We start from the raw sequence: 27,636 nt of genomic DNA, 5'->3' as shown, positions 1-27,636 counted from the left end.
GAGGAAAAAAGGCCTGATGACCTCATACTGCAAGGATATAATAGTTGTTAATTTACATCTCTCTCGTCCCCTCCCCCTGCAACAATAATCTGAACACACAAATCATTGGGTATGTTTACACCAAACCTAGTGTTGGGACATGTATCCTATTGTACAACACATATTGAAATGTGTTTCTATTCATGTTCCATGTTGAAACACTATCATTGGTGGCCTGTTGCTAACAATGTAACCTGCATGAAATTGTAGTGGCTATTGTGGTTCCATATATGCATGTGTTCTGTTTGCTATGCAACTGTTCCAAATCTGGTGTTTTGGGTTAATGGGAATATCTATGCCTGCTGTTATAACTAATCCTGGATTGTGTTGACTATTACTATCCACATATGTCCTAAAACTGCAACACAATAGCATGTTTGGGAAGGCTGTTCCTAGCAGAACCACCTCTCCCACCTCATCTGGCCATGGCACCATACCACAGCATGTCTGGGACCCAACCCGGGACCTCCTTATCTGCTGGTCCTGAAATGCCTTCAGGTGGAACCACCTCAGGGGATGGTGCTTGTCTCCCCCTGGGAGCGCAGACAGACAGGATCCTGTCACCTGAAGTCAGGTCCAGGGTCTGGTGCATAGAGAGCTCCGCAGAAAATTGGAGAACCTGCTACACCACCTTGAGGCCCTCGTGACACAATTAGAGGTTCAGCCTGCCCTTCCTGCTCATATATATTCAGACATTGGGTCCACACTCTGAACCTCCTTCCCCCACAGCTGCACTGTTCTGCCTTGCTATGAAACAGACCATCACATGTGGACACAGCCTAACATTTGGTGGGGATATATATAGGGACAGATCATAGATCAGCCTATTGCAAACCTATGAATTTTGGGCAGGATACATTTCACATTACCATGACTGTTCTGAAGGTGGTGAGATCTGAAATTCATGTGTCTATCATGACTTCATTACCTCCACCTACAGCGATTTGCCAGACTAATATACATGTTTGGAACAAACACTATGATGGCTTACATCTTTTCATTCTGTGCAGATCTGCACAGCTGGCAGGTATGGCCCACTGTCCACAGGGCCAGATGCTATGTCCATAGCAGTTGTTCAGCAGGACATCATTGCAGCTACAAGTCTTGATGGCACATATAAATCTTTCAACATCATCTATCCCATTATTACAGACAAAGTACTACATTCAATTACATGCACACGTTTCATATACCTGTTTTATTATTTTGCTCTCTTCTGTATACCATTTGGATATCTTCCTTTTTTGTTTTTTTTTTATTTATTTATTTTTTGTTTGTAGTATTATTTTTTAGTGTTATTTTTTGTTTCTCTCTCTCTCTCTCTCTCCACTACAGGGATCGAGCTGGTTTGAATTGGTTGCAGCATGTCTTTTGTAGGTGATGCTCATGAACAGGTGATGGCCTCTGCACCAGTTGGTGTTCCCCACTTGCTAATTGCCTACAGCCAGCTGTGTAGTACTTCCAATAGCCAATGTCATAGCAACCTACTACCATAAATGACTACATCATGTGGGCATTGTCCCTTTACCTTTCCTGTATGTAAGCAATACCTCTTACAACAGGACTTGCATACACAGGCCAAATACATGTTTGTATAAGGTTCCAGACCTACGGACAGTGTGAGTATTTCTGTTATATGCATTGAATACTGCTATTTTTCAGGGTTTGTGTGTACATGCTAGTTTTGCATGGAATGCAGTTTGTCTGAATAGCTCTCAACTGTGGGCCTATCCACATGATGGCCAGAGGATTGGCTGTTATGTTTTGTCTGTTCACCACACCGGTCTTGTCTCTGACATATCAGTGGCATTCTCTCTGTTGATTGCTATTAGTACATGGCAACATCCATTTGTGTTTCTGACTTCATATTTTTGAGTAAGGATGTGTTGCAACCAATCCTGTAACACCACCAACTTTCACAGTGTATAACGGCAATATTGCCCTGTGTTCCAGCCTCTGTCCTCGACATATATACCTGGCTTTGTCCAGATGTCATGCAGTAAGAGGTTGTTAGGTAATGGCCTATCATTATTTAGTGCTGGCATTCCTGCTACCATTCCAGTGATGTGGACTCACACAAATTGTGGGGTAGGGTCCATATATATGAGAGCTACAGCTGGACAGAACATGTGTGACCTTGTACAGTTCAGAGGTCATTGTATGGAAAACACTGTTATATGCCCTTGTAAGACATTTTATGGGGGTGGGGTATTAAATGCTTTTAACCTAGGCTGTTACAACATGTGAGGGATATCAGCAGTAAGAATCATTAAGGTATATGGCTGTACATTTTCATACATTTCATCATGGGGACAGGTGGCCTAGAGCTTACAGTCTTACACATAGTTCTGTTTGTCAGTGTGATAGTGACGTTTTAAGTTATTAAGCATTATGTAGCAGATACATTCACATTGTGACAGCTAATACTTTTCCCCTAGGGGATGAGTACAGAGTGTAATTGGAGGCTTCTGAACTACATCTGTAATTAAGTGTTGATGTGTTCTTATCTTCAAGGCAAGTTTTTTTTACTGTTGTACTACTTGAAGGCCTTAGCTTGGACAACAAAGTATGTTATGTTTTTCAGATTACTGCGTCAAATATTTTGTTTGAGAGTTGCATTAATCAGTTATTATGTATTTCAAACACCTAACTGCTATAAGGAATAGCATATACAACTGAAATAGTACACAAAGAAACATTTATATGTATGAAAACTTGTGTGTGGTGTCATGTCCTTTGCATTATGTGTGAGTATTATATGTTTCATGCAATAATTCTCATTTGTAGGAAAGAATCAAACACTGAGCATTTTAAAAGGTGGCAACTGTAGGAATAATAACTGTTTGATATGCTGTGCACCCTCTCTCTCTCTATATATATATATATATATATATATATATATATATATATATATATATATATATATATATATATATATATATATATATATATACTCTTCTTATACATATCTATAAGTAGTAATATATTGTGTGTGTGTTTGTGTGTGTTTATGTGTGTGTGTGTGTGTGTGTGTGTGTGTGTGTGTGTGTGTGTGTGTGTGTGTGTGTGTGTGTGTGTAAATGTATCATTGGAATGTTTACTGCTTCCACATTGTACATTCCCTAAGGTAGATTGACTGTTCTGCATGATATGTTAGAGATGTTATCTTGGCATCCTACAGCTGAGATGACTTACTGTTAATTTGTTGTGGCTATGTTGTGCAGAGTCCTGGGTTCAAGTCTTGCAAGTGCTGGTTATTGTGTTGCAAGGCAGATACCTTCAGCTATGGAGGAAGGGATAATGGCAATAATTAAAAAGATTCCTCTTTTGGGCCTCTTCACCCCCATTAACATTGCCTTTGGCCAGATGTTTTGTAGTGAGAGGTTCAGAGTGTGGATCCAATGTGAAAATGCAATACACATTTATATATATATATATATATATATATATATATATATATATATATATATATATATATATATATATATACACACACACACACACACACACACACATATCTACATATATAAATACATTTTCCCTACTGTTGAATGACTGTGCTACATGATATGTTTGAGAAAACATCACATTTATGTACAGCTCAAATGGCTCAGTGCTAAATTACTGTGGCTACGGTATGCACAGTCCTCGGTTTGAGACTTGCAAGGGCTGATTATTTTGTTGCTGGGCAGGACAAGGGCTGTTGGATACAGAGTGATTAAGACACTTTTAAGCATTTGTAAGTGGGTTTGTGCGAGTATGCTGACAGTAAGCAATGCTAACTTCTGATTAAATATGCTTGCAGACAGTTAGCCTGACAGTGCTTAATCTGTGTAGCCATTGCTTGCTGCCATGCAAACATGCTTAAACCTGCTTACTACTGCTTAAAAGTGCTTACTCCCTCTTACCCCTGTGCTAATTTCTTTAAAGGAGTACAACAGGTTTCTCTAATGTATTCCTCAACTTCACAGCCCTTTTCCTCCCTATTTACATTGTCCTCTGTAAAGCAACAACAATAAAGCATTTACAATTTTTATAATTCCCCTTACTTCTGTAACAGAAGCCTACCTCCTCATACTGTGATGGTTTCACTTACAAAATGATTCTCTCACGTTTAAATAAAGCTTGCTGGAGTCGCTCAATTACTGACATCATCAAGGCCAGGCAGTGCAGGTACTTTTTTTTTTTTTTTTTTTTTTTTTTAATAAGTTCCCTCCCCCAAAGTGACATCACCACAGCCGTCATCTGATTCTAACTAAAATAATAAGACCCACCCATTCTGTGATGCCATGGCTCCCTTGTCCTTCCCCCAGCCTGAGTGCTCAAATACAAGTGCAGGAGGTAGGGTACTTCTTTTTAGCATTGTGTTTCCAGTACGCTGTATTTCCCTATTGGAACCTTGTGTGAGTCTCTTTCTGCATCAGCTTCCCTCGTGGATTTATACTGGTGAGTATGACATTTTTTGTAGAAATACATTGTTTGACAGCAAAGTATCAGTATCTCTTTAATGTGGCATCTTCATTTCTCCTGGCTTTTCGGTCACTGTGCATAAGTTCACCGTCACACGTGCATCCAAAAATGTTTAAACATTGCTTGTTTGGGTCCTGCTGACCAAACAGCTGTTGTGGATACATGTATGCACTTGGTATTGAACTGTGGTGCTTTAGAACTGTACTTTTTTATATTTATTTGCCTTTGCTGCAGCATTCCAGCTGTTCCCCATGGTGTTGGTTGCCAGTGGCAATTATTACTATAAAGTTGTCTTCTTTCCGAAGTTATTTTCTCTAACTTTCCTAAAGAGCAGTACCACTGACTACCTTAAAGATTTCCTGTTCAATATGGGTAGTGGTTGTGCCGTCTTGTAATCTGTTCAGTGAGAAGGTGTAATGAAAAAACTTGCTGTCCATTGTATGATGCATTAGTCCCACTTCAATCTGCAAATTGGCACTGTTTTACTCCTTTAATGCCCTGTACTTTTTTTTTATGTAATTTCCGTTCCTGTGGCGTTCCTTTGCCAGCTGTTCCATGTGGTCTTGGTTGCCAATAGCAACCGTTTTTCTTTATGGCCCTGTGATGTCTGAAGTTTTGTGTGTGCATGACTGTGCGATTACGAACTTCCAAGCCATTATTTTACACTCACTTAGCTGTTTACTTTTTTTCCTTATTTTATACTCACTAAACAGCTTAGAGAGTGTAAAGTAATGGCTTGTTAGATCGTAATTGCACGCTCACACTGACAAACACTTGATTATGTTGCTGTGCTTCTCCCATCGGTTATTTGCTACCTATGAATTTTTTTATCTAAAATATGTCTCTCTGCAGACATAAGAGTAGTAGGTTTGATTCTTGTGTTGTTTGGGCAGTGATCGCAAGTGCATGGGGAGAGAATGAAGTGTGTTTGTATGAATGTAGGAGTGTCTGCATGTGTGTATGACAGAGCGAACAGTAAGGGAATGCATGGAGAGTGTGTGTATGAATGCAAAAGTGCCTGCATGTTTGTGAGAGAGTGAACAGTAAAGCAATGCATGGACAGTGTGTGTATGAATGTAAAAGTGCCTGTGTGTGTGTGTGTGTATGAGGGAGCAATCAGTAAAGTAAGAAACTCCTGTTCATAAAAAATAAAACGCTCCATATTAACACTTTTTATTTACATGTTGTTGTTTGTCTTTCGGCTTTTTCCCGGTAAGGGGTCGCCACAGTGGAACTCTGGTCCGCTAATGATTGGCAGTAGATTTTTACGAAACTCTGAGGCGCCAGCTTGATGCCCAACCTTCAATGAAGGCACGCCTATTTACGCACGCATGTCTTTCAAATGCTACCCAACCATGGGGAGGACATGCAGACTCCACACAGAAGGCACTCCCAAGCCAAGCCGAGAATCGAACGGGAGAACCTCTTGCTGTGAGGTAACAACGCTACTGCCGTACCACTGCAGCATACTAACACTTTTTAAATTACTAATCTTAAAACCCTTAGAAAGGCAGTTATCATTTAAAGAGCTACCCATACAAGGGATTATAATTTACCATGCCTGGGAAACATCTTACTACTTTTGCGTTTCAGTATGGTGACATGTTGTATATTGCCTTAACTTTATTCAGATTTGCTGACCCTTACTTCCTTGAACATATATTACCATAAAACTCAAGAAATTATGTATTAAATTTGCATTTCAGTTTAATGTCAAAATTATTTGCATATTTGTAAAACTTGGCTTATAGAATCATTGTTTCTGTGTTTTGCCACAGGCTGCATCGTCAAAGAAAATGCCTGGGATAAAATATATTATACATCTGAAAATTTCTGCAACCGATCTTACAACCGAAATTAAACTCCTGTATCTTCTAAGACCTTTGTGATTAAAAATGTATTTGTTATTCTGTTCATAGGATTCACCTCCATTTGGTAGTAACCTGCCTTCATATCCATTTTGCTAAAAACAGTAGCACCATTCAACATAATGATAATGTCATCCAAAGTGCTTTCCCTCAGGATGGCTTTATTTACCATACATATATCAATGCTACAGTCATAGTGCAGGTGTGTTTTGGCATAGGCATGGTATGCAATTGCTAGCCATTCACTCCAACATCAAGAACTGACCAGCCATTGTGACAATAGCACAGGCATCTGGTATCCCGCAGCAGTTCTATTAATTTAGTTTTGAATGCTTCCAGATTGCTTTGCTCCCTAGCTACTCCTGGGAGACTAATCCAGCTTTGAGAATGCATGTTTTCCTGTGGTTGTCTTGAAACATGGTCTGATAAGTATTAAGCCATCTTCCTGACTTTCTCTCAGATAAGAGTTTGGTTAATATGTAGTTTGGATTTTAGAGGTAGACAAAGTCCCATTTTAATAATTTCTATATCTTTGAACCAAGTAGAAAGGTTGTTCTTTCATTGATGGGTAGCTACTTGAAGCATTGGAGGAAATAGCAAAGAAGGTTCTGCAAGTAATTCAAATCTACAGATCTTTGTAAATGTAACAGTACAAGTGTTATTTGTATTTGTGGTAGAGTGAAGAGCTATTAAAGGGAGCCCATGCTCAGTTTTTGGGATAAGTATGTTTATAGCTTTGGTTGTGCACATGCTGGAGGCGAGAAGTTATGAGAGCTTGTAGCATAAATTTAGTTATTTAATGTTCCGCTAATATTATCTGTATGGTTTGTTAATAAGAGAGTAGGGTCCAATGTGATCCTGGATATTTTTTGTTCTGTTACTACAGGCAGCATATTGCCTGATGTGTCAGTTATTGTCAGGTGCAGATTTTTAGCAAGCTATTATGGGGTGCCAAAGAACATTACATTTGATTTTCTCTGACTAATAATCAGCATATTATCATGTGTGCATTGGCAGATCCTTGCAAAACTTATTCTGAGTTTTTGCATGGGGTGTTAGTGTTTTTACTTGATTTTAACAGCATATGATAATCAGCATTCATTCCTATATTGAGCTGTGAGTTCTTGTGCCACAGATGATGACCTGTAACTTGCTCAGATATGGTATGGGGCACTCTCCAGTTATTTGCATGTGGGTAAATGCCTGGGTGCCATCCGGTTTGCAAAATATTGAAGAATACTGCTGCTAATCAAGACAGAGACACATTTCCACCTTGTGTCCCATTCTCTTGTGCCTCATGGTCTACATGTGTGCAAGGCAATTTAGCCTTGCACTGACAGAGTACATTCTGTGGCTTTAAACCATGTCTGTGTAATGTCACAAATCCGATGTTTCTGCATTCTCTACAGAGCTTGTAGGTTGTGCAGTTTCTTCTGAATTCCTTCTGATTGTATTTGCATTGCCATTATTTTTGTCACTGTCTTGATGTTAAATCTGTTTTCAATGTGTCATTGTTTTGTTTAGCACATGGTCATCAGTAATTGTGCTACAGCACTTGAAAGCAGTGGTAGCAGCACATCGGTGAGTATATTTGCTTTTTATGCATATGGCTGTGGGTTCTACTACTGCAACCTGTAGATGGATAGGAAATCGTAAGTTGTACTCTAATATTGGGTGCTGTAATCGTGACTGTCTTAGTTTCTTTGGTTTGCCATCCATTCCCTATTGCAATGTTATTTTTTTACTGTAACTTAGGCAATGCATTCGTCAAAGGCAGTAGGCACACAATCTGTAGATGAAACACTGAATTGGACATTGCAATGGATAATTCACATCTGCCTTATGCAAGATATGCAAGGCAGCAGTTAAGGGACAAGGTCAGACCATTGAGATGGCACCATTTTGAGCTTTTACCCCAGGATGCCACTGGAAATGTTCATAGTGTGCCCAGTCAAACTAACCAGGTAAACAACCGGATAACAAAATATTTACTGCAACTTGCTAAGAAAGAGCAAACCTCTACAGGTAGCCAGTAAAGTGAATCAAACCAAACAGCCAGAGAATCACGGAAATTTGTTTATACAGGAAAAAATCTTGATTACATCTGGTAACAGGTCGTGTTACATTTCAATATGTTCATTTTATTCAGTAGTAATGTAGTAACACCGATGTTTGGAAACACAGAAATTTGGTATGCATACTTGCACATTATGCACGGCAAATGATGCTTACGTGGTGTATCGCTTCCATACTTCTCTGTTGTATTTGCACCAGATACTGTTAGTGTGCAGTGCGGGAATAGAAAGATTAAAACATTACCCTGGTATCAGAGGTGGCAGTGCAACATATTCCTAGTGGCTTAACATGAGAGTAGCTCTAAGCAAGCACCATGTGAAACCTGAACAAACACCTAGAATTATTCAGTGCAGCTTCCACACCTTAAGTCTGAAAATGAATTCATATACTCACATGAACAGGAGGAGCTGCATATTGATGGCTAAAGGTGTATGGGCATTTTGGGTGCTTACTACACTGCAAAACTGGTATGTAATGGTGGAGATATTTGGAAGGCATGAGCAAACACACCAGTATATTAAAGCCTTAGCACCAATTGAACTGGAGGCTGGCAAATAGATTTAGTAAGGGATGTTGTCCATGCACAAATATTTCAACAGTGATTCTTTGCAGTGGCATCCATTATCTGATTCAAGGTAAATTAACCTTGATGTCCTTTATTTAAAAAAAAAATAATAAAAAAATTACTTTGTTATAAGTGACTTCTGGACACAATAAAAAGGAAGGGGAAAATATAGCAATGTGGTTTGTATGTACAAAGACAAATCTAGGGACACTGCAAACATTTTTTTTTGCAAACCAGCCAGTGGAGTAAAGACATATGAAGGCAAACACTGCATACCAACACGCTTTGCACATATAAATCTCAATTTTTAACAAGGTGGAAGCATGAAGTGATACCTTAACACTTAAATTAATAAAGATCTAAACTGGTTAATAGTATAAATGTTTTATTCTTTAGCTCCTTGGTGCAAGACTTTACTGGATGTGAATGCAGTCAAGTAAGGCCATGGCTATAGTGCAGCAAAAAAATGTCCCCTCTACTGCTCAGACAAGCTCCACGTGGGTTTACAGAGTGGTCCTAGCAGCAAGGAACTCGAAAAAGTGACTACATTCTGGATTTAAGTATCTTTGCTTTTTTTCACTGAAAATAGCTTCTGCTGCTTACTTTGAAGTAGCCTGAACTGTTTTTTTACTGATTACTGCATTTATTTTAAAATCTGCACTTAAAGTTACATTTAGTCGAATTTAGTCGAAAGTTTGCTTGTTTGTTTGTTTAATTGAACTGTGGAGGCTGCTCACTAAAGTGTGATAGCCTGTGTAACTAATTTATCACTGTCTGCATTTTCTGTGTATTTCTGCAAAAAAAACAAAAAAAAAAACAAAAAAATAATCCTTGTTTTCTAGTTTAGACCAGTATACAGGCATTGCTGTATTCTGGGCTGTGGTGTAGTTCCTGTGTTGTCTATTACCTTACTTGGATAGAAGGAAGTTTCTTTGCTCACCAGTGGGAGTGGGGAGCCTTGAGCAGCCTACCTGTCCTTGGAGGAAGTGACCTCAGCACAAGAAGCTGCTAGTAATTGGTTGTTTGGGACCATTCCTAGCTCTTTTGTAGTTCACTGCTTAAAGGGCATTTTTTCTGGCTATACTGCTCAGACAAGCTCCACGTGGGTTTACAGAGTGGTCTAGCAAGCAAGAACTTCGGAAAAGCTACCTTCTGGATTTAAGTATCTTTGCTTTTTCACTGAAAATAGCTTCTGCTGCTTACTTTGAACTAGCCTGAACTGTTTTTACTGATTACTGCATTTATTTTAAAATCTGCACTTAAAGTTACATTTAGTCGAATTTAGTCAAAAGTTTGCTTGTTTGTTTGTTTAATTGAACTGTGGAGGCTGCCCACTAAAGTGTGCTAGCCTGTGTAACTAATGTATCACTGTCATTTTCTGTGTATTTCTGCAAAAAAACAAAAAATAATCCTTGTTTTCCCGCTGTTCTTGACTAGTTTAGACCAGTATACAGGCATTGCTGTATTCTGGGCTGTGGTGTAGTTCCTGTGTTGTCCATTACCTTACTTGGATAGAAGGAAGTTTCTTTGCTCACCAATGGGAGTGGGGAGCCTTGAGCAAACTCAGTCTTGGAGGAAGTGACCTCAGCACAAGAAGCTGTTAGTAATTGGTTGTTTGGGACCATTCCTAGCTCTTTTGTAGTTCACTGCTTAAAATCCGCCTCTGGGCATTTTTCTGGCTATACTGCTCAGACAAGCTCCACGTGGGTTTACAGAGTGGTCCTAGCAGCAAGGAACTTTCAAGCGACTACCTTCTGGATTTATGTATCTTTGCTTTTTTCACTGAAAATAGCTTCTGCTGCTTACTTTGAACTAGCCTGAACTGTTTTTTTTTGCTTACTGCATTTATTTTAAAATCTGCACTTAAAGTTACATTTAGTGAAAGTTTGCTTGTTTGTTTGTTTAATTGAACTGTGGAGTGCTTACTAAAAGTGTGCTAGCCTGTGTAACTAATTTATCACTGTCTCTGCATTTTCTGTGTATTTCTGCAAAAAACCCCAAAAACAAAAAAAAAAAATTTTGTTTCCTGCCTTTCTTGACTAGTTTAGACTGTGTTGTCCATTACCTTACTTGGATAGAAGGAAGTTTCTTTGCTCACCAGTGGGGTGGGGAGGGAGCGAGCAACTCTGTCTTGGGGAAGTGACCCCAGCACAAGAAGTTGCTAGTAATGTTTTGTTTGGGACCATTCCTAGCTCTTTGTAGTTTGTGTAAAATCAGGCATAGAAAAAAAGGGGTGATAGGAAAGTGGTGAAAAAGGGGGCATGCATAGGGAAAAACAATAAGGAAAGTAGCTTTGGATGTGCAGGATAGGTGTAGGGAAGGACCATAGCTGTCCATTTCTTCTACAGGAACAGCTGTGCATATGAACTGAATTTGGAGATAGGTTTGGACACTGAAACCCCTGAGAGAGGGGTGAGGACAACAATAATGTGTTGTGAAGCCAATTAGACCAGATTACATGTGTCCAGTGGACACGTGCGAAATGAACAGCTATGTATGGGGCAACATTTTTTTGGGAACAGATTGCCCTTTTTTATGGTGAGAGTGGGATGTTGGGGAAAGATAGTAGGTATATTTGGGGTGGTAGGCTGGGTAGGAAGACAGAAAAGACAGCATACAGAGGTGGTATATGACACATGTGAGGGTAAACACCTTGGATGGGGAGGGGTGTTTGGAAATCGGAAGCCCATGAGCCCCCAAATGGAAACAGTGGGACTTAGGTCCTCACCCATGGACAATCACCACTGCACCTTCATGGACCTGAAGGTGGCTGTGCTGGGGGCTGAGCAGGAGGGGCAGGCTGACCCTCTAAATGCACCATGCAGCCCTCAAGCTGGCATAGCAGATCTTCAAACTCCCTTTGCAGCTTGCTACGCACCGATCCCCAGACTTGACTTTGGGTGATAGGATCTTGTCTGCCTCCATTCCCGGGGGGGGGGGCGAGCCCCATCACCTGAGATGGTTCCACCCAAAGGTGGTACAGGACCAGTTGAGGAGGAGGTCCTGGGGTAGGTCGCAGACATGCTGGGCCTAGTGCCATAGCCAGATGAGGTGAGAGAGGTCAGACTGCTGGGACCAGCCTTCCCAAACATTCTATGGTGTTGCAGTTTTAAAACATATGTGGGTTAGTAATAGTCAACACAATCCAGGATTAGTTATAACAGCATGAATAGATATTATCATTAACCCAAAACACCAGATTTGGAACAGTTGCATAGCAAACAGAACACATGCATATATGGAGCCTCAGTGGCCATTACAATGGCATGCAAGTTACATGGAACATTAATATAAACAGATTTCAATATTTATTGAACAATAGGACATATATATCCCAACAGTAGGTTTGGTGTAAACATACCCATTGATTTGTGTATTTAGATTATTGTTGCAGATATGGTGGTGGTGGGGAGATGTCAATGAACAACATATTTATCTTTGTAGTACTCATAACCTTAATGATCATTGCTCTAATCATTAAGGTACAGGTATTATTAGAATACCCTATGGCTTTGGTTTGGGCAGTGGTATGTTTGTACACAGTGTATACTTCAACTGTCTTATAGCTAAATCCTTACATCTCTTACCTGGCAGACCTGTGGAGGGAATGTTTGTTAACACTATCTGACTATTTCTTCACATATTCCCAGATACAAAGTTAATATTGTGCACATACCTCTCAATCTCTTAATCCACACACTCTGGACAAAGCTTGACAACATGGGGGTACAAATAGAGACATGTTTTGAATATTGCTGTCATAAACTTGGAGAGTTGCATGAGTGACAAGATTTGTTTTGATATACATTTTCTGAAGGTTTTGAGGTCTGAAAATCAAATGTATGTCATTATTTTGTGACTAAAGTTCTGAGATCATTCCACTGATTTGCCAAGAGGACAGAAGAACAGGCAGAAAATATGAGCCAATTATTTGGACATTCTGAATAATCTGTACGGTTGAGAGGTATGATTATGCATACAGCTTACTACCACTCCCAGGATTCGAACCATGGCTGTGTCTGATAAAAATTCAACAGTTTAAGTCACAATCGAGTGTGCTATTTGGATAGTGCTGTCTTTGTTTTCAGTATTTTCTGTCTAAGTCTGTCTTGGTTGTATGATCTGACCTAGTAATTACAACAGTCTTACACAGACATTCCTACACATATTTTTATGTAGCACAGTGTGAGAAACAGTGGCTGACACAACAGTACTATTTTGATATCAGATGTTACTGAATGCTACATATCAGGCCATACTATACCAGAGTAAACACTACCAGTCCTGGATTTACATATTTATTGGCAGGCACAGTTTTCTTATCTAACAGAACTGTGGAGGGAATGTTCGTTAACACTACCTAACTGTTTCTACACATATTCCCAGATTCCACTTAATATTTAGCACATACCTCTTAATCTCTTAATGCACACACTCTGGACAAAGCCTGACAACATGGGGGTACAAATAGAGACATATTTTGAATATTGCGGTCATAAACTTGGAGAGTTGCATAAATGAAGGACAGGATTTGTTTTCATATACATTTTCTGAAGGTTTTGAGGTCTGAAAATCAAATGTACAGTTGAGAAGTATGATTATGCATACAGCTTACTACCACTCCCAGGATTCGAACCGTGGCTGTGTCTGCTAAAAATACAACAATTTAAGTAACAGTAGAGTGTGCTATTTGGATATTGCTGTCTCATCTCTTCGATGTTTTCTGTCTAAATAAAAATAAAAAATAAAAAATAAAAAGTCTCTCTTGGTTGTACAATCTGATCTTGTACTTACAACAGTCTTATACAGACATTCCTAGATATTTTTTTTTATGTAGCACAGTGTGGGTAACAGAGGTTAATACAGCATTACTATTCAGAGAATGTAACAATAAATGCCAGACAATACCAGAGTAAACACAACTAGTCCAGGATTTAGAGCTTTATTACCAGGCAGTTATAGTTTTATTTAAATATGACCTATATGGGACTATTACTGTCATATTGTCTAGTTTATTTAGTACAAGCCATACGGAGTCACGGCCTTAAACTAAATGCCAAAAAATGTATAGTCATCCCCTTTGGGAAAAACAAAGTACCCACAAATTATCACATAGACAGCAACCCACTGAGTACGGAAAAAGTAATCAGAGACCTAGGGACCCAAGTCGACAGCGACCTCTCATTTGACACCCACGTTGCCAAAGTGGTTAGAAAAACATTCTACCTTGCACACCTCATCATGAAGGATTCACATCCAGATCCAAGGATGTCATTGTACCCCTATATTCCTCCCTCATCAGACCCATGATTGAGTACAATGCCCCATTTGGTATGTACCTCACCCGGCATTTGCAACAGCTGGAGAGACCACAAAAGTACCTCACCAAGAGGATCAAGGGTCTCCAACATATGTCTTACTCTGCCAGACTAAAGAAACTTCAGCTCTATTCAGTAGCATACCGCCTGCTCAGAGGTGATCTCTGCCTGATACAAGGCCATGTCCAATCAGGATCTGATGGACATGCTCCACCTCAAAAATCCAAATCCATCAGGACCATGAGAGCTAAAGACTTAAACCTCGGCACAAGTATGAATAGGACATGCTGGAGGGATAGATTCATAACCCAGAGGCTTCCCATGCTTTGGAACAAGATCTCAGTTCATATTAAGCAGAGCCCCTCACTGACTCTCTTCAAGAGAAATCTTGATGAGTGGATGGGAGATCGTAAGTTTACCTCAGGGGTCACATCTGTGTCACTGCTAGACAGGGGCACAGTAAACTAATTCTATTATATAAGGGGACCCTCATTGTGTCACTACTAGACAGAGGCACAGTATTCTAAATTTATTCTGTACATTTTTGTACCATTTCATGGGGTGGCAAAAGCCACATCACTATGGCTAGGCTGACAAATGCCCCAGGGCAGATAGCCTAGTACTATACTATGAAACTATGAAAACAGTTTTATACTGCTAGATGACTTTCTAATACTTTATATTTATTTGTTATGATGGCTATAAGCAGGATTGTTGCTCATCAGCCTCACGACCCAACCTTTGCAGCCTACTTGCATGGGCTTCCTGATTCACAGCCTGCTCAGCTTTAGCTTTAAAGGAAATAGAGACATATTTAGGCATACCTATCCATCACATACACACACACTGGATTTTAGTAAATAGTAATGGTATGACTACTTACACACTGCTGGGACATCACCCCTGTGCCTTGCTTCTTGGACCCACTTGTCCAAGACCTCCCTCTTTCTCTGCTTAAAGTTGGCATAGTGGTGTCTGACCTGCTCACCAGTCCAGGGGATACCAGTGGCTCTGGTGAGATCACAGGCGAGACAGTCCCGGGCTTCCGCTTTATATTGGGAGCCCTGGTACTGGCCCTGCAGCAATCTCTCATCATGTTTTTTTTTTTACCAGGAGTCCAACCATGACCTTGGACTCCTGTATGCCCCAGCACTGCACCCGGAAGTGCAATCCCTTTCCAATTCCAGCCATCCTGCCTACAGTGGGAAGCTGCAACTGGTTATGAGTTGTATTTCCACCTGTGGGGTTTAAATACGGCTGATTTCCCACATTTGCCATGATTGGACAATTTTGAATATGCTGAGCTAAGCTAAGCTACAGGCAAACCTGCTTAGCTAAGGTTGGCATTGCTTAAAGGGACAGGTTCAGCACTGCTTACCAATGGGTAAATCGACTTAGCTAAGATACTCATTGCTTAGCAGTCATATTTACACAATACTTACACCTGGTAAGCAGAGCTGTGCAATGCTTACCATTGCTTATTTTTAATTTTATAGATTATCTGCTTTATGGCATTGATTCACCATTCATTACATATTATAAATTTGTTTATTGTCCCTGATATCCCCCAATGTGCTTGCATTACATTTATTCATGTGTGACTATATTGTATGGGGCACTTGTGTTTATATGGGGATTTCACAACATTATTAAACTGACACCTCACATCTGGACCTAATGCAGTACTCCAGATAACAAATATATGTTATTTAGTAGGTAATACTAAAAAAAAATACTTATGTACTGCTTTCACATGTAAAATATGAACTGCTTACTATGGGGACCAAACCAGGAATGGCTGCTTGCAAAGGATATGCTCTAACCACTGCACCATTGCAATAGTGTTTATGTTGGATGTCTCTTGCTATTTAACTTCTTGTGCTGTTTAAGCTGGGCTAAGCATAGATAAGCAACGTGCGCACCTGCGCAGCTACGCTTAAACTTTATCGCACTTATAAAAAAAAAGTTTGTTGTGTTATTTTATCTATACCCTTCAGAATATTCCTGCTAATGCTAAACCTGTTATTTATATGGATATATAATATTAATGTAGGGTAGTATTTGAATGTGATTTTTATATTAAAAACATTATAGGAATATAATTCATCAATTATATATGTATGTATATGTAAGAAAGAGAACATATTGATAAACAAAAGTGTTATATTATATATATATACAACATGACCAATGTGGTTATTTTATGTATTGTTATATGTGGATTTTATGGTTATTTACTATTATCAATTTTGGTAGTATTGGAACTACTAAATGGATTGAATTTATTTAATTAATTAATTAGTTGTCAATTGGGGTGTGATCTGTGCATTTAAACCAAGGTAACATTTGTAATCTGTATTCTGAAGAAGTTCCAAATGGTCCATTGAGTCTTCATCTTCTACAGTGTGGATTTGTTAGTGAATTTGCTGTGGTACAAGACTTACAAAACCAGTTTGTATTGTTGTTCTTGGTAAACCTATTATTTTATCAGCTTTCTGCTTTGTGGGACAATTGTCCCTTTTGGCTTTATCCACATTACTTATTCTGACAGGTTGGGAGGTATGCACTATGTGCTTATGCTGCCTGTGTTATCCTAATAACTTTTGGCTTGGTAGCATACCTCTCAACCTCTTAGAGCAAAATATCTGGACAAAGCCTACAATGCTGGGAGAACAAATAGGGGTGGATTTTAAATATTGCTCTTGCAAACTTAAAAAGTTGATAGAATAATAGGTTTTACATTAACATGAATTTTCTGATGGATGTGTGGAGTCTAAAACTCAGATGTTTTGTCATTATTTAATGACTTCAATCCTCAGCTATTTGCCAGACAGGTACCCATTTTAGGGGGAACGCACCAAAAATATGAGGCAAACATCTGGGCATTCTGCAAAAATCTGTACAGTTCAGAGGTATGCTTGTTAGGGACGATTGTCCCTTATGTCTTTGAACACTGCTTTTTGTTTTTCTGATGAGTTGGGGGTGTTACAAGTGTTCTCGGTCATTTTTAATTGCTGAAAGGCAATTCTGGAGTGCAGGGCTGTGTGTATTGTGAGAGCTCTGTTCTCAGACACACCTCCCTACACTCGTACACTGCTCCATGTCCATTTAACAGCAAAGGCAGTGCGCCTTCATGAATATGCAAGATGTGCTGTTGTGCTATACAGGAACGGTCCCTGCCATGCAGGAATAACTTATTCCTGCACGTCTGCTTGCTGTATCTTGAGGCTAGTTATCCTTTTGAACTTGGCCCCTAAATATATCATCCCTCTTAGGCAGAACGCTTATTGCCCAAATGGTGTACTCTCTCCTATAGTTAAAGTTCTACAGAATATATTTTGCAAGCAGATATTTCAGTTTACTCAGGATACATACATCCTTTCCTTTAGCAGGCATGGTTCTTTTAACCTAGTTTCAGCATCAAAATAGCACTTCTGCTATCCCAACACTTTATTTATTCCATCTTTAACAAAGATCTCCTGATTTTGGTGCAATCTCTATTGATGTCAAGAAAATGTTTGGTTCAGTAGATCATTTGTGTCTCAAAACAGCTGGCTTCTGTTAGCTTCAGAAGCAGCTGGCTAATATGCCTAAGAAACTACCTGCACAACAGGCCATTTCAAGTCAAGGTGAGTAAATGAATCAAGTAGAGTCTCACATTAAAGCAGTAGGTGAAAGAACTGCATATTAGCACAGTGTAGTAACATATCAAATGACCTAGTGGGATGTGCAAGGACCAAAGCTATGTAGAGTAGAATTGGGTGCAGTGCAATAAAATATCAAATAACTTAGTGGGATGTGCAAGGTCCAAAGTTAGGTAGCGTGCATGTGGGCGCACTGCAGTAAAATACCAAATAACCCAGTGGGGTGTGCAAGGTCTAAAGCTAGGTAGAGTGCAATTGGGCACAGTGCAGTAAAATATCAAATAACCTAGTGGGATGTGCAAGGTCCAAAGCTAGGTAGAGTGCAATTGCCCACAGCAGCACAGCTGCAGGCCCTTCCACAGTTCAATCATTAACACCTGATGAGAAGGACCTTCTCTCTATAAGGGGTGATGATGACTATGATGTAGATGATGATGCCACAGGAATCATCAGAGGTGGTGTGGAAATCAGTACTGTCAACCCACTACAGCAGCCACAATCTGGCAGTTTGGAAGGTTAGTGTTTACATAATGACAGTATTTCATGCTGCCATACACTACCCAGGTTAACTACACACATATAATACTACATTTTCCATCACCAGATGCCCCATCTACATCACATATGAAAGAAAGTTCACACTATTTGCATGATAAGTGTTTGTATCATCTGTTTATACATAAATAAGTACAACAGAATGCAGTTCAGAGCACAATGGCTGTCAGATACAATACCTGAGGACAGTGGCACACAGTCACACAGTATACTAGCAGAACCCACCGCTCCACAGCAGCAGGTACGTAGATCAATAAGCAGTGACACAAGCTCAAACAGTCAACAGAATGAGGTGATAACATTGCAACTGGATGAAAGTGGGAAACAGCTCAACAACTATCTTATGAACAACAACAACACATTCAGGAAGATGTTACTATTTCAAAATTAGCAATACCCACTATCACACTCAGCAAGGAGGTGTCATGCAAAGGCATATCTCACATCAAGCTCCAGAGCCACGCAAGGCCTTGGCTGCCCAGCAGCTGACATTGGTCAGGCACAAGCCACTGCCACAGAGAGTCAGGTACAGATGGCTTGCATCTTATATTACATTGTATTATATTATATTATATTATATTATATTATATTATATTATATTATATTATATTACAGGGTATATGTGAAGAATTTCATTACTACATGCTAAAAATACATTAATAAATTAATAATTTAATTAATTAAATGAAATTAATAATTAATACATTAGTGTAAATACATTTACACTACCTAAATATCACTACATGGGAATGATAAAGACCAGGGACAATGCCACGCTGATAATCCTAATGTGCACTATTGTGGTACACACCACATCCGTGTCTGCCTCTGTGCGCACACCAGTATGGATATCAAGATTTATTTATGAAGCACAGCTGGATGTGTATGGGGTTATCTGCACATGTGTGGGTAGGGTAATCCAATGTGATTCTTAAGGTAGTGCTACAATGACTGCAGTTGATGTAATTCAAAAGAAAGCAGGCAGGACTCATCAGCCTTCCTCAACATGTGGCGCAACCTCACACTTGAGGTCTCAGTTTCACAGCACTGTTAGATCAGTGTCTAGAAGTTCCTCTGCATCCAGCAGCTCATGGTATCACAGTAACTCATTATCAAGCTCTCATGTCAGTACTTGCTGCTGATCACTATGAACATCGCCTACGCTATCATTAGGGAGCATTGTGTACAACATCTTAAGTATATAATAATGTTGCAGATCGCAAAGATAAAACCTGCACAACCCTTACCTTCAGGCATGGATATAAATGCAGAACTGTTTTCAACATGTAGAAAATAGTGATGATATCGTGCAAAAGAAAAAAATAAAATAAATGGCGAGGGGAGGGTTGATTTGGTTCAAAACGGTATTATTGCAAATGGTATTCTGTGGGTATTGCAAGGGGAATGCACATGTAGAGCCATGCATTTGCTAATATGATAAATCCGGCCAGGGAAACTAGCATTGTTACCACTTCATCCTCAGCACAGCACAAATGATGACTATTTACTAGTTCTAATGATACACAGGTTTGGTGTTGATGAAAGAAGCAACTAATCTGATGTGCAGTCCCACCTGAGCAAACTCCATACATTAATGACCATCATTACACATGCTAGACATCTTATGACTTAGGGTGAAATCAACATTCAGTAAAGTAAAGCAGTAGTACTCACACAGTAGTCATTTTGCAGATAAATAAAAACACTTCAGTGTTTTGTCTGAAACACAGAAGAATTATAGCATAACACACAAGAAAAATAAGATACAAATTTTCTGTCAGAAGACACTAAACCCTTCATAATCTCTCAAGTGAAATGTTTTTCCACTGCCTACTGCATCTCACATTCCTTTATGTGGCTACATGCAATTCTGTCTGAAAAACTGACAGATACTGAGCAATCTACCTGAAAATAACTTTATATGAGCATAATGCTTATGTGAGTCCTAACATTTCTAATTAAGGGGGGAATTTAATAAAGCCAACATAGAATTATTTTCTATTAGGCATAGTGGCACACTGCTTACATGAAAGTAAGCTGATGTGCGATCCAGTAAAGGAAGCTGAGGGCCGTGCATGAGCGTGTGAATACGGAAGTGTTCATGGCATACAAATCATGTCATAAGCAGGTGAAATGCATGCAAATTAAGCAGGTAGAGTGATCCAGCAAGCAGATAGGCAGTTGTACAGACTCCGTGTTGGTGTCCGTAATGTACATGGAAATATTCTGTGTACGGGAAGATAAAATGAGACCAGGGGCTGTTAAAGTGGGGTTACAGTGCCAGAAATAGTATAGAGGGCACAACTATGAGTAGAAGTAAGCACTATGTGTCCAAAACTGTATGGAAAATAATGAAAAATATTTTTTTTAATACCATGGGTATGTTTGTGTGGCACATTGCAGTGCGCAAACATGTCATTATGGAAAAAAATATAAAAATATTGCAAAACAAGAATTTGTGAGTATGTACCATTAATGCATTACAGGACCCTCTGTGGGATATGTACAATGTAGAACTGCTGTGGTTGCTAACAAGGCAGGGCCTGAATCTGTGTAGTTACCACTTACTCTGCACAGATCTGTACGCAAATGAGCTTTGGTTTCTGAATAGCAGAAATGGGTAACTGTGTCCACAGATCCCATCCCTGTAGACACAGAACCATGTTGGTGTCCACAGAAGAGATAGCTGATATCAAAAGGAGACTTGTCCACAAACCTTGAAGTGCATTGGAGCTCAGCAGCACCTGTTTGAGCAGCATGCTGCTCTGCTCAGCAGAGTATGTGTCTGGTGAATGTTAAGCTTTGTTTACCTTAGAGACATGTGTTTCAGTGGGTTTGAGTGTGCTTGAGCATGGTTGCATGCCGTGCATCCATGCTGAGTATGCCTTCCATGGGGGCATGTCTGCTCACTGCGAAAACTTGTTTACCTCTGTGCCATGCATTTGTGTGGTGTGCTGCAGTGCTCAACAAAGGAAGGGTGTAAAAAAAAACTGGCTGAGAAAGCCAATGAGGTATTAATTACTGATGAGCCCTGTTACACTTAATCTAGGGTCATTAAACCCCTTAATGTTGTACTTAGCAGGTGGAATGCATCTTAGCTAGCCAATCACACAGAGTACACCTACCATAGATTGCACTCTTGTACTCATCGGGATACCTCCCAGTGAATAGGGTAGAATCTACATCAACCACAAGGGGTACCACTCCATCAACTGCCAGGTCATGTTCAATGCCTAGGGCATTATCATGAATGCATGTGCTGGCAGTCCTGGCAGTTATAATGTCTCCCATATATGGCACTCATCATAGCTGTACAGATGTTTGCTAGGGGGGACATCCCACATGGCCATTTATTTGGGGATGCTGGCTATACACTGGAACCATGGATGATGACACTCATCAGAAATGCACACACACCCACCCACCAAAGAATGCCATAATGAGGCACACGCACAAACCAGGAACATCATAGAGCATGTGTTTGGGCTGTTGAAGTCACAGTTCCAGTGCCTCGATACATCTGGTAGGGCCTTGTAGTACTCTCCTGACACATGTCCACAGATGTTCACAGTATGTGTCATGCCACACAATATGATTCTGCAGAAACAGCTGCAGCAGGATCAGCAAAGGGAAGGGATACACAGCCCCCCACCAGTGACTAGGTCACTACAGCTGCACCCACAGGGGGACCTGGAGGAAGAACTCCCTGAGGTTGTGCCTGTAGGCAGATGTAGGTGTGCACAATATGTCCTGGGCTTGGCCAAGAGGTGGCACATAGCACGTGCGCTGATAACCTTGGGCCCTAGAGACTGGCACCGTACACCAACTCACATACATATCAGTACAAATTATGCCAGCCAGGCCACACAACCTGTTCCTCACCATTTATTGTCTGTGGACTGCCTGCATCAGACAGAGGCAGCCCCAAACTACAGGTCTGTCAACTGCTGCATTCACAAGGTAAGTCAGTCTCCTGTACACCACTTGTAATGGGTACTACAATATGGTAGCATATGTATGGACCTGCCACATTTATGCAAGGGAATATAGTGGGCTATATAGATTGTGCTACTGGGCTACTTGCAGAGATCTATAAGAGGATACTGGACTATTTGTACAGCTCTAGCAGACATTTGAGACAACAGGTACTCTGGTCACTAGTATGTGCCCCATATTAGCCACTAGGCCACATGGCTGGAAATTCCTTGACAGTAGTCCAAGGAGATGGCAAACAGTGGGTTCATAGGACAGTCGCATGACTGCCAATGCCAGTAGAGCATAGGCTGGTCGTCCCACATCCCAAACACATCAGTGTTGCCATACAACTGCTGTAACAGTAAGTCTGCAATGATATACCATCAGACTAGAAAATTCCACTATCTTTTTCATAGTGTGAGGGAGGAAATCTCTCTGTCTGGAGGTCATGTAACTCAGTGGGCCAGGGACAATAACAATTGTGATGGTGTTGATGGTTCGAATCGGGCAGCATCCAACATCTTTTGCATGTGTGGTACACATATGGTGGTAGTCCCACAGACTGCCAGAACACCTCAATCTGGTACTGCAAGAAAGCTGGACAATGACAAAGTGGCTGGAGGCACAAAGGGCCATACCTACACAGATATTATACACACTCTGAGTAACCTAGCAGGTGGCTAGTTTAACCTAGCAGGCTGCAACAGGTCATGCTAGCTGCAGGTTGTAAAGGCCATCAGTTAAATGTGTCAGTAGGTACAAGTCAGTGACCCATATAAAGTATAGCACCAGGAAACTACAAATATATGAGGAACACAGCAGAGATATGGGGAGAAATGCTGGACATTCTGCAAAAACATGTACAAGGAGAGGTATGCAGACTGTCACCATGTGTGTGTGGTGTCTCACTATTTACCTCAGCCATATCATACCTCTCAACCTCTGACAGCAGGACATCTGTTGAAATACAATGAATGATAGAGGGACCAAGGACCACAACTTGCGACATGTTTACATACTTGCTCCTACAAGCATAGAATATGGATAGAATAACAGGTCCTGCATTTGCATGACTCACCTGCTGTGCATGCAGTCTGAAACTGAAATATCAGTCAGTATTACTTTACTGCAATCTTGACTGATTTGCCACTAATTTGCCAGAAAACAACAATGGTATGTCAAATGGGCCAAAAATATGCAGCAAGAGTCTGGACAGTCTGTACAGCTCTCTACAGTTCTGAAGTTTGAATCACATTTTAAGGTCAGCAAACAGCTGGAAAATGTCTTGGACAATATCAGGCAACTGCAGTACTGTGGTAACAGGTGCAACAGCCAATGGCCTGCAGCACACAATTATCCCGGACTGGAGTACAGGTAGCTCTGGCCTGGAATCACCTTGTAAGTACTGACAATCACACTGGGCATGCTCCTACACTAAGCTAACTTTAGCCAAGTCTGTTGCCTCTACCACCCAAAGACCTGCTATGTGGAAATATGTCTGTACCTACATACAGCTGCGTATACATACCTGTATCACCCTATCCTCCTCACACTTCATTACTGTTTCTATCATTATGTGGCACATATATATATATATATATATATATGTGATAACAAGATGTATATATAGCTATATAAGGTACAATGATACATAGACTCCCCACATACTTCTACAGAACATCGTTAAATTACTGACACACACACACACAACTGCATTTAAGATAAGTAGGGGTTCTACTCTCACAGTATCCAAGTTGTGTGTGTGTAAATATATCCCTATGCAGCGCATCAGAGAAGCCCCTATAGGCTATCTCTGTACAATGGTTATGCATTTTATGCCCACTGACTAGCTGCTGGCCTCAACACTGGCCTCCGTTACAATGTCTGCTGACATCATGCACCTTAAGACCACTGCCTAACAATGCATGCCACTCTGGAATTATAGATAAACTCATTAAACTAGGTATAAATCCCTATGTCACAAGATGGTTTGCCAACTGGCTCACTGACAGAACCCACACTGTGAAAGTAGCAGACTCCAAATCCGACTTCAGACCAGTGACAAGTGGAGTACCACAGGGTTCAGTCCTGGGTCCTCTCCTGTTTGGTATCTACTTCTCTGAAGTACAGGCTAAGACAAGAGGTCTTTGGCTAAGGAAGTTTGCAGATGACTGCAAACTAGGAGCCATAATCAAAACTCCTAACCATGTGGACATCCTACAAAAGGGCCTCACTGAGACAGATGCCTGGTGTCAAAGCCATGGCCTCAAGCTCAATGCCAAAACGTGCATTGTCATCTCCTTTGGTAAAAACTCTGTACCCATGAACTACAACATAGGCGGTAGCATACTTAACACTGAAAGTGTGATAAGAGACTTTGGGACACAGGTGGACAGTAGTCTCTCCTTTGATAATCACATTGCCACAGTAGTCAGGAAATCCTTCTAAGTGGCACACCTCATCACAAAAGGTTTCTCATCCAGAAAAAAAGAGGTCATTGTTCCCCTCTACTCATCATTCATTAGACCCATTATAAAGTACAACTCCCCCTTTGGTATGTACCTCACAAGACATCTACAACAACTGGAAAGGCTGCAGAAATACCTCACAAAGAGGATTACTGGCCTCAAACAGATGCCCTACGCAGACCGTCTCAAAAATCTCCAGCTTTACTCTGTTGCATATCGCCTACTCAGAGGTGATCTCTGCCTAACATACAAAGCTATGTCAAACCCAGAGCTGTTGGACATGCTCCACTTAAAGAAATCCCAATCCCTCTGAGCTACACGCTCTAGGGACCTAAACCTTGTCACCACAATAAACAGAACATGCCGGAGGAATAGATTCCTGTCCCAGAGACTTCCCATACTCTGGAATAAATTACCTATCTATATCAAACAAAGCACCTCATTAGCACTCTTCAAGAAAAATCTTAATGATTGGATGGGAAATAGGAAATTCACTCGGGGATCACCACTGTGGCTCTGCTCGATAGTGGCACAGGAAAATAATTTTCTTGGGTGGCAAAAGCCAGGGTACCTTTTTGGCTGGGCTTGTATAGGCCCCATGGCCAATAGCCTAGTACCTATCTATGAACCTATGAACCTATTATCACATAAACAGTGTGGCACATGCGATAAGTACTGCGAGCTATAGTGTGTAATACTAGATAGGTAGGGGTTCTGCTCTCACAGAATCCAACTTACATATGTGTGTGTGTGTGTGTGTGTGTGTGTGTGTGTGTGTGTGTGTGTGTGTGTGTGTGTGTGTGTGTGTTTGTGTGTGTGTGTTTATGTCCCCTGAAAGCACTAGAGACATACCCATGTGACCTACCCCTGTGCATTGGCTGTGCATTTTATGGCCCTGTGACTAGCTACTGGCCCTAAATTGCCCTCCTGGACATAAGAATAAGTGATGTCTGCCACCATTTACAGTTATACATGCAGACTACCCAGGTGACATGTATCAAGGGTAGTAGATTGCGTCACAGGATATGAAAGCATGATGACGTTGACTGTCCCCATTTTCCCTGAAACAATGTTCTACACATATGCACCTAGGGAGGCATGCACATATACTGGCATACCTTGTTGACATCATTTATCTGCTGTGCTGCCTTGCCATCCTGCACCACTGTATTTCCACCATGTGTCCATAGTTGCACTGCTGAGACTACTGGAACAAAAACATACACAGCTCTGTGACATACCTGTCATTCTGTAACAGTATTGCTAGTGTACCTTCAGGCAAGAAAGATACACAACATTTGATGTGTACTTCTGTCACATGTCAATGTACAGTACCTGTTTTGGCCCACAACAACTGTCATGGCATAATACTACTGCACTACACAAATGCATATAAAGTTATATAGTCACCCTGTGCATAAGACACATATATGCAGGTCCCAACATCAACGGCATGGATGACAGCGATGTGGCATAGGTATCATCACATGCACAGGATGTGGTGTGGTGGTGCTGGAGGCCTAGGCTGTGCCAAACAGTTGACAGCATGTGTGTGAGTCAGGAAGGGGTGTTGGTGACATGGGTCATGGAGAGGTGTTGTGTGCATCTGTAGGTGACCTGCATGTGACAGTGGTGTTGGAGTGTGTGCATGTATACAGTCATGCTCAGTGCTAGCACTACACATGCATATGGTGGACAGCTGTGGACCATACATAGTAGAGTGGACAGTTCACTGTCTCCAGTCATGAACATGGGAACTGGCTTCTCCATGAGTAGCATGGCAGCACCATGCCCAAAGTCATATGCTGTGCTAGTACCTGATGGTGACTGCTGTCTGCTGGGCCTGTGTCTCCCACAGACCACCCAGGACCAAGTGCCCATGTCCTGCCATGTCATGGTGTGGACAGCACACCTCCCTCTGTAGCACTGGAGATACTGCCACTATGGGAATGTGAGTGTACATGGCCACATGGACTCGCAGCAGATGGTGTTGCTGGCCTACATCCACATGTCTGATGCCTAACCCCAACCACATGTTCCATCACAGACAATGTGCACTCAAAAGCATTCACTGTCTGAGCCTACCGTCTGTCCACTACATCAGAAAAATGTTCCGTGGCATCACCTATGTGCTCAAGGCAGTCACAGATGTCAGACTGTGCTGCATCCATAACCCAAAGCATTCATCTGGTGTTGCATTCAGCTCATGCCTGTGCCTGCATGACAGCCTGAAACATGCAGCAAGTGACACAGAATGTGACAGATGATAAGCAGCAGTCCTCCTTTGAGCACCCCTGTCAATCTGCCTGTGTGGGACCTCATCAGCTGTCTGGCTATGGCCAGTTTCTACACTCACTGATGCCATAGGTCTCATACTGTCCTGTACTATGTCACCACCCTATGACTGTCCAATATATGTGGCCTCTGATGACTGGGTAAATGTGGACATACTGTCTGTGTGTGGGGAAAATGGGGGCAGAAGAGAGATGTCAACCTCTGGGACAGATTCAGCCATTGACAACCCCACCTGTGCCTCACTATGGCCACCATCATCATCAGAGTCTGATGAGACAGTGACATCAGGTTATGAGTTGGACAGACTCCAACCACCCATTCACCTGTGAGAAGCAAGACAAAAGCAGTACATTACCACCTGCA

Source organism: Protopterus annectens, chromosome 2.part0, assembly GCF_019279795.1.
Source record: "Protopterus annectens isolate FY-2018-M chromosome 2.part0, PAN1.0, whole genome shotgun sequence".
Classification (NCBI taxonomy): domain Eukaryota; kingdom Metazoa; phylum Chordata; order Ceratodontiformes; family Protopteridae; genus Protopterus; species Protopterus annectens.
The sequence above is the reverse complement of the archived record's forward strand: the minus strand, read 5'-3'. Positions refer to the sequence as shown.